The following is a 9,392-nucleotide window of genomic DNA, read 5'->3' on the forward strand; positions in this document are numbered from 1 at the left end:
CCTTGGGGAGCATCAGCCACAGCCCCAGAGCCGAAAACCCAAGAGGAGGCTCCTCATTGCCCCCTAACTTTCAGGAATGCATACTGGGGTTCAAGACATCTTGACTCTATTTCTGCTCTGAGAGGAAGTGGGATCTAGCAGTAAGAGCCAGGGAGCCCCAACTCCTGGGTTCTATCCCCCGTTCTGGTAGGCCATGGGAGTTAGGGGGAGGAGCTGGGGATTGAGCTGAGGCTCTTGTGTTCTGATCCCTGCTCTGTCGCTGACTCTGTGTGAGCCTGAATAATCTCTCTCTACTCTCAGTACTTCTGATTTTCCCACCTGGAAGACTGAGGGAGCACGGCTGCTCCCTTCCCAGGGGTGCTGGGAGGATTCAGGTTTATGAAGTACTTGGAGCTCCACAACTGAGAGGTGCTTCCGAAGAGCTGAGTGTTGTTATTGTTCAGCATGAAGACAAGCAGGTCCCAGCACTGTCTTCTGGAACCTCATATACTGAGGAACAGACTCACTTCTCCCAGCCCTGATAGATTTAGCATGGAGCAGATCCCGTGGCCCAGACAGAGGCCTGAGCATCTCAGAGACTGCAGAAGGAAAGAAGCCAGATGGAGCCGAACAGCCAGGGCTGAGATGTCTGTCCCCAGGGAAGTGTGTGTGTGTGGGGGGGGGGTGTTAGAGGAAGGGAATGAGCCACAGGAGGGACTAACAGTTCCTAACAGACAGAGCCCCATCCCTACCACAGAGATCCTGCTCAGACTTTTATAGCTACAGCCAATACCACTGCCTCCTGGGCATGGCTACCACGTCTCATTGCTCACAAGTACCAGTGCTGCAGGATGCATGGGCCATTCTCACTGTGTGCCGCCCCAAACCACCCCCCCTCACAGGTCCTCCCCACTCTGCTCCCATTCAACAGCAGCAGAACCAGAGTTGCTGGAACCACAGCCTGGCCTGCCCTCCCACTCTGCCAGGAAGGGCAGAGGGGAGCAGATTCCCCAAGAGAACACCCTTCCCCTCCAACAGCAGGCCTGATACAGAGGGAGGCAGTCTCCCCAATTTACAGCACCCTGGATGGTTCCATTGGATTTGTGCGTGTGGGGGGGTAAATCAGGGCTCAGAGAGGAGCCATTCAATTATCCACATCAAGACCCTGTCAGCTGAGGAGGAAAAGCCCCCCCACCCCCCTCCAGAAGGAGGCAACAGCTAAGTATATCAAGGAGGCACCCCGTCGCCCACTACTCACAGTCTGAGAAGCCTCAACAGACTTTCACACCTCCAGTGACCAGCTCCTTGCTGTGAAAAGAATGGGATGTCACTTCCTCCCTGCTCTACACAGGACTCTCTTGTCTCTCCTCTGCCTTGCTTCCTTGTAATTGACACTAGCACTGAAGAACCCCACTGGCCATGGCTGTGGCCCCTTCCCAAAGGAGTCTCCAATGTTGGCCTCTCCCAGCAGGGCCTGCTGTAGGGAGCAGGGCGGGAGTACTGGCTGTGGGGACTCTCATAACTACTCAAGTCCCAAGGGTGTTTCACAGCCCACATCATAACCCAGGCACCAGCACATACGTGGCAGGTCTCAACAATGCTCTGCTCCCATCCATACAAAGTAGGGAGCTGGATGCCAAGCAGAGGGGGAGCAGGGAGCCCTACTTGGACCTGGTGGGAAGATGGAATCTCACTATCCTGATCTCTGGGAATCGGCACAGGTCTTGGTTAGTCATGACAAAGCCTGGCTGGCATTGCACAAGCTCCCTTCTCCTTCTGCACTGGAGAACAGAATGCCTGCTGCACTCACAGACACAACCCTGCTTTCCAAGGAAGTTGGATACGTGCACGGTTCCTGGCAATCCGCCCCTTGATTACGTGGCTCCCCCTTAAATCAAAAGCAGGTGCCAGTGACATTAACTGCTTCCTCTGCGCCAACTCCTGACACGGAATAGCCCTGCAGCAGTACAGGCTCCACAAGGAGGTGACCCCAGATAGAGGTAATTCAGTACCCAAACCCACAATTGGTAACTGTGTCTGACAGAGGACAGGAAAGAAATGGATATCCACGGGAGCTGCCTGGTGCCAAGCAGGTGTCCTGGAGATTGTCCTGTGGAAACATACCATCTGGGAGAGAGTCTCCAACAAGGCCCATGTGACTTGGCCAGCTCTGGTTCACAAGGGAAGGCAGGGCAAGGACAATAGAGATCAGCACAGAGACTGACACCCTGCCCTCCTCCAGCATTTCTCAGACAGGAACGCAAGGCATTTTACATGCACAACTCCCTAGGAGGTATACACAGATGGAAAACTGAGGCACCCAGAGCAGGAATGACCTGTCCAAGGGTCACACCAGCACCTCATAGATGGATTCAATTCTTGGTTCTAGGAATCCTGATTTTCAGCCTTCCCTGCTTCCCCCCTCCTCATCCCCAGCCCACACCAATAGATCTTATGGTTACTATCAGAAATGGAGAAGGAAAAGCATCAGCCAAACTCCTAGGTTCTTTGCTCTGAGATGTGTGTGAACCAGTGACTTCTGGGGTAATTTTTAACCACAGATTCACAAGTTCAACCCTGTGGAGAAGTGAGACACAAACAGCTCACAGAACTTGCACTGGACAGTCAGCACCTTCCACAGGAGGGAAAGAAATCAGGTTGTAGTAGGATGAAAACTGGTGGGGACCAAGGCCTAGTCAATGCCAGAAAAGAGTGTGTTTGCCAATATAGCTTACCCCACTTTCCCAAACAAACTAAGCTATATCTGCAAAAGCATATCTCCCCCATCACTGCATCTATACTAGAGCTTTTGCTGGTATAAAAATGTCTTTAAACCCCCCCACACACTCCTAACAGAGATTACTATCCCAGCAACAGCTTTAATTACAGACCTGTCCTGAGTCTCTACCCCTGCAAGGGCAGGGTCCAGCACCTTGGGGAGAGGATGCAGTGGCTGATATAACTCTGGGTCTTTGCCAGACCACCACCACCATGTGGAAAACCACAGCTGTAGGGCAACCTCCAGGGTCCTGTTCAGTTGAAACTGGGGGCTGTGGGTATTTCTGGGCAGACATCCAAGGTGACCAACATGGCCATCTTATGCCATCACGGCTCTGTGATCTTAGAATTACCTGAACAAAGGAGTGGGAGAATGGATGAGCAAAGCCTCACATGGTCCCCACAGCATGTGGGATGGGTAGAAAATGAGCCCCAACTTGTGCCAAACTGGAAAATGTTTTTACAGAAGAGCAACAGTGACAGTGAAGGGTCTGGAAATGGTTAGTCAGCAGCAAAGAGCCAAAGAGAGCTATGTTTTTCTGCCCTGGCCACCAGATGACTGGTAGTGGAATACAATTGCTGCCCACAAGGCTGTGATTCTTGGACAGGTCCAAGAGCACAAGCAAAGGAGGGGAAGATTCTGTCAGAAGACTCATTCCATGGAAGAATAATTTCTCTAAGGGACTAGGTGTCCATTACTCAAGACATTCAAAGCTGAAATGGACAGACATCAGGGGAATGGAGGGCCGGAAGCCAGTCTGCCTTGCCCACTAGGGATGGGTCCAACCAGTCCCCCACCTGTAGAGTTCATTTCTACTTCTAGATCCCCACAAGGACAGCCACTTAGATAGCAAACAAGCAGACAACAGCACAGGGATGGGTAAAGCCTCGCTCACCAGAGCAGATGAGCCTGAATCCACCAAAGGGAAACATGTCATGGTATTGGCCATAAGTAAAATACCAGGCACAAGAAATGCTGATGAGACTGGCAGTGACTTGGACTTTGCAGCTGTGGTACCTGACTGGGGAAGATGCATCAGGCCAGGGGGTGGGTGGGGGTGGGTTAAGCCCAGACAAAATAACTGCAGAAAAATCCCTTGGCCTCCAGGCTGCATGGGCCAGGAATGCAGCTTAGGTACCTTGGTGAGGTAAGGGAGAGCTTTCTGTCTAGGTGAGCAGCAGCTGTGATAAAAGGGGAATAACCCCCTCAGGCCTCCTCACTCAGGAAGTAGAGCTGGAAGGGTGAGAACCCAGGGGATGCTGGCAGGAAGGTGGACTCCCGGGGGGAAGAGAAGGCAAAGATCCCTTCCCAGAATACCAAACTTTGAGAAGCTTGTGCAAACTGGGTTGAATTGTTCGCAAAAGAGACAGACAGAGCTGACGAAGTCTTAGAGGTCCCAAACAAGTACAAGTCCACTGCGTGGCCCCAGGCCAGTCAAGAGTTACTCCAGATTTACACCAGTGGAACCAAAGCAGAGTTTAGCCCCAATGCATTCTATGCAGTCAGCAGCTACACTGAGACAGCATTGCCTAGCTATTAGAGCACAGGACTGCGAGCTACGAACTCGCATAGGTGCTGGAACTAGGCGTGCTGCTGCACTCCCTGGCTTGAAGTGGCTTCCATCATATACAGGGTTTACATTTTGGTTCAATGGCTCTCAGAATCTTCACTATTACAAATTATTCAAGCACCCTCGGTAATGCCTGAGTTTTAATCTGAGCTCTGACACTGCCTTGTGTGATTTTGGGTAAGTCACTTCAAATACTGGGCCTCACTTTCCTCCCCCATCTGTAAAATGGGGCAATAGGACCCATCTTACAGGAGATGAGTTAATAGGTAGAAAGCTTTAAAGTAATATTTTGTGCAATGTGCATGGGGTCCGACTAGATGACGGTCCCTTTTGGGCTTAAAGTCTATGAGTATATATCATTATTAGCCTCCTGGTACAGGGTTAACAAACAAACAAAACAAAACAAAACCTTGGTTTTAAGCCTGTATTTTTTTAAGTATATTTTTGATATTCTTTCAAAAAATCCTCAGCCAAAAAAAGATTAAGTTCTGGTTTTGGATTTAGAGAGAACTGAAACATGATTAAGGCACGAAAACTGTGAAAAACATGATAGATTTCTCCTCAGTTCACTATGCAATACAACGAGAGAGGAAGGAGAGGGCATCACAGGATATTTATGTCCAGCAGAAATGGTAGATTAGATGTAAAAAAAAGGTTTCTATAGTATTAAGGGTTTGGATGCTCAGTTTTGACAGACTCACCATGTGACCTTGGGCAAACCACTTCCCCTTTCTGTGCCTCAGTTTCATTCTCCCTCACTCTATAAAAGTAGGGAGAACAATGCACACCCTCCTTTGCAAAGAACTTTGCAATTGATGGCATGTCATTATTTCCTGCTTGGTGTGAAGCAGGATTTGGAAAGGGTGGCAAGAACTCAGGGCTGTGTTCACAGGAGACTAGGCCACAGGTCAAGAGTAAGCAGCTAAAACCCTCATATTCCATTCTGCAAAGGCAGCAACGCAGTCCTAGGTGTGCAGTTGTTTGTGCCTTCAGTGTTGGCAATGCTCTGCCTTACGTGCTCAGGACGCAGGTGTAGGACACCACAGCGGAACACCATGTCATGTAGCACTTCCCTAAGGCATACAGACGCTGCATACTACACCACAACAGCATGCCCTGTCATGTAGCATGACTTACATGTACAGAAATGCAGCCCTCTCATGTTTCTACCCCAGCAAGTGGCTGCTAGCACAAAGCAGTGCTGGGGCAACTTCACCACCTCCTCAACACAAAACAGTGAAGGGCACATTAATGTGGATTTGGATGGGGGAGGGAAGGTTAATGCGGAAGAAAAAAAAGGAGTTTTGCTCTTTGCAAACTGACCAGGTATCCTTCCTTCCCAAGTGAGAACAGTGAGCAGACCCTGGTATGATATTCCAGGGAATGGGGAGAGCTTTTCCCTGTTGTCTAGTTCACGGATAAGAGACTGGCCAAAATTGGACCCATTTATCCAGACTCTACCTGAACTTCGATAGTTCCAGATAAAATGGGCCACAGTTCCAAGCCACCCCAGGGTCCAAACTGGCGAAGACTTGCGAAACCCAGATCTGTCCCAGACAGAGCAAGCCAGGCCTGGAGCACATGGGGAAGGCTGGATGCACGGCAGGTAAGCCTGTCATACCTGTAGCAGAGCCATCAATGAGAATACTCTTGGAACTGCTGCCAATGACAGTGCCCTTGCAAAGGGGAAGCACTGCAGCCTAAGAGAATGAGTCTCCAAACATAAAAACTAAGCACCAAGGGCCAAAGAGAATGGAGATGAGGCTTATCATGTGCCCAGAGAAAGGGAGGCACAGACAGGGCCTCTGTCCCACACATCCCCAAGTCAGAAAACTCTCCATGCAGCGAGGAGGGAACAGGAATATTTAGAGGGCTAGATCCCCTGCATCATTGCTCCAGAGCTGTAGACAAGTGCATATTGCAAACTGAGCAGAAGGGACAGAAATGAGATACTGGGAAAACGACCTAATACATCCAGACTCCTCTGAGGCCAGTGCTCTTTCCACAAGAAGTTCTTGTCACCTCTGTATAGGAACCTCTCAATTCTGCCACCTCTACCCCCTAAAAACAAACAGCCCCATGGGAGTTGTAGTACAATGTCTGATTACTCCTCTGTAAAGCCAGATGCAGGCGCTAATCTATTACTTTGCCATGCTGCATTTTCAGACTGGCCTGTGTTCAGTCTCTATGCACAGCAGCCTGCAGCCCACCATGATTTCTGAGCACATGAAAAAAATGAAGAGAAAAGCAAAGACTTCTGCTTGAGCAGCCAGACAAACAAGAGAAAGGAAAAAGACTACAGCTACCAGAAGCCTTTGGGGCCACGCAGCCAACCTTCAGTTGCCAAAGGGCCTGCCTGCTCTCTTCACACTGGCTGTACTTTGATTCAATTCAGTGACTTCTACCCAGTCACTGGATGCCTGTGCTGTCCATCACCCCGTGCCTATTGCCAGCTAGGCTGACTGAAAATGACAGCCATAATCAAAGATCTGGGCTTTGAGGTGATGTTCAAAAGAAACTGTCAATTTCTCACAAAAACAACACACAGACACATAGAATTGTACTCCAAGTCAGCAGCCCAAGCTGAGCTCCCAGAGCAGCCCTGCATACCAACAGGCAGCAGGGGAGGGCACTTACTTCCTCACAAACAAGAACAAAAAAGCAAGACGACCTTTAATTTTAAACTCAAAACAATTAAACATTTGCAACTACAGGTCTTCATTTGCTACCAGGAATCCTAAGCATAAGGCACACCACATTCCTCCCAAATCTAAGAGGAAAACAAAACTGGAGTTTCCCACAAGGGCCCTCCCTTGCAGTCTCCTGGGGAAAATAAAGATTAGGACTCTGACCAATCTTTTAAGAAAAACACCTAGGAAGTCTGCAGCATGGTGGAAAAAATACCCCCCCTGCCCAGCCCCAGACTTATCACTACACTATACAAAATGGACCTGCCTGTAGGACAGTCCTCTCATTTCAAAACACTCAGGCATTGAAAGAAAGTGGTTGGGAGACTACTTACCTTTCTCTTGCTCCGGGTCTCAAGAAAGGCCAGAGGTATTTCCCATAGTGATCCTGTGCTTTTTTTTCTCCTTTGGGCTTTTCAGCAGCTGTCTCCTCGGTGAAGCTTGTTAGAGGGGAGCTGAGGATCTGGAAGCTGCTGGGGGACAGCCATGCAGTCAGGGCTCATGGTCTTCTTCACCAACAGCCTTCCAGCCAGCTGCAGGGGGCTCTGGGGAGTGGATCATGCTCTTTCCACACACACTGGAGTCTCACCTACATGCACAGCACACACACACATTGCAAACACTCTGCCTCTCGCACACACTTTCACTCCTTCAGTTGTTTCACTTTCACTTGAGGACAATTCAGACTCAGTTTCTGGTGGGGGAGGCTGCTGGTTGCCTGATATTTAGCAGCAACTTCCCTCTTGCCACCCTGAAGTTACAGGAACCTTCTCCACAATTTTCTTTTTCCCCACTCTTGATCCTTATTATTGTTTAACTGTCTGTTAGATCCCTCCAGCTAAGAATCTCTGTATTTTTGAGAGGATGCTGTTATAAAGTGGGCAAAGCTCTGTGTATGGAGTGCTCCTTTCTCTCCCTCTTTCTCTTCCTTAGTCTGAATAATCATTTGGAGAAACAGGATCATTCACTTTGCCTTCATACAAGAAGCCAAGCAGTGCCCTGTCAAAATAAAAGCCCCAGTTTGCCTCTTCCACTGATTAACTGCTTCCTAATCTAGGTCTCCTCCTCTGGCCTCCCAGTGGTCTGACTGAGAGGAACACCTTGCAAAAAGAGATGATGGGAAACAATTAACCCCCATTGCTAAATGCCTCACCTGCACTTATGGCCCAGAGAAATAATGGCAGGAGAGGCAAAGTTTTCAAAGGACATTGATGAGGAGCCTTAAATATATATATATATATTTTTAAATCAAGGAAACTCTGAAAGAGCAAATCTTACAAAGTTATACACTCAGGACTGGTGCTCTTGCTTGTTCCTAGGAGTAAAAGAAGAGAAATGAGTTTTTTTTCAAATATGAGGAAAGCTGCCCAAGCTAATGACAGAGGACAGGCAGCCCCCACGTAGGCAAACTTAGCAAATCAGCTAAATATCTGCACCTGAGTCTCCTGCTTGGTTGGCACAGTAATTAAAAGCAGCCCCTAGAGAGCCCAAGCCCCTACCAACTCCTCGCTTGGGAGTGAATTAAACTTTGACAATGAAGAGGGAGGTTCCTTGTTGCTGTTGTGGATCTGACTCACTAATGATCAGATCATATGAAAACTCTCCACAGGATTCGAGTAGAGGGCAGGATTCCTACTTTGGTTAAAAGACCAATCCTGCCACTGACTTTAGTGGAGACTGGGGTACTCAGCACTTCTCAGGATCAGGCCCTAAATCCTTTATTTGCTTTTGAACTGTTGGCTGTGAAAAGCTTAAGTCTTTCCTTTTCTGAGTGTTTTATTACAGTGGGGTCACCAAAATCCTTATTCAGGTCCATCTCCCCACCAAGGCAGAATTGTTCCCGCCTGGTATGAATTCTAGCAGATTGTGGCCTATTCCAGTTTACACATTCACAGTCCTTTCCACATGGCTCATAGGTGTCACCAAATGCCAGCACTTTTCTCAACAAGGAGGAAATGTTCTTGACTTTGATTTTTCAGCAAAGGAAGGTTCTTAAAGGACTGTACCTACTGGGTCATCCAGTGCTCTGGCTCTATGATGCTTTTGGCCTGAGAGATCCTGCTGCTGCATGGAAAGGTACAGTGTTGCTTCACTAAGGGGGCTGTAACTATGCAAACAAGAGTTACATTTCCATGCAGTAGCAGCAAAACAGAAATGTTCAGCCTAAAGCCACTAATTTTAGAATGAGGAAAATGCCAAGAACAAAAGTAAAATTTCCAGGAGAGAGTGCAGCAGGTGTTATCTCAACAACAGGTGCAGCACCTCAGAAGAGAATGGCGGCTGTCTTTGCAGTCTGGGAGAGGTAGCAGAACTGTAAAGGTACAGTACACGCAAAACAAAGGCCTCACAGTTTCAAACTCCATACACTCACTCATGC

General features: G+C 48.6%; 1 protein-coding gene across 1 annotated transcript in view; it reads right to left on the reverse strand.

Annotated features, from left to right (window-relative positions):
• BCL9L (BCL9 like) overlaps positions 1-8,325 on the reverse strand; it is an 86,959-nt gene extending 78,634 nt beyond the window's left edge. The window contains exons 1-2 of the mRNA XM_077839929.1: positions 8,294-8,325; positions 7,351-7,485 (exon numbers count right to left, since the gene is read on the reverse strand). The gene's annotated coding sequence lies outside the window, so the exon portion shown is untranslated. The remainder of the gene's footprint in view (positions 1-7,350; positions 7,486-8,293) is intronic.
• Between the last annotated feature and the right edge of the window lie 1,067 nt (positions 8,326-9,392).

The sequence above is a fragment of the Eretmochelys imbricata genome, chromosome 22 (assembly GCF_965152235.1).
Source record: "Eretmochelys imbricata isolate rEreImb1 chromosome 22, rEreImb1.hap1, whole genome shotgun sequence".
Lineage (NCBI taxonomy): Eukaryota > Metazoa > Chordata > Testudines > Cheloniidae > Eretmochelys > Eretmochelys imbricata.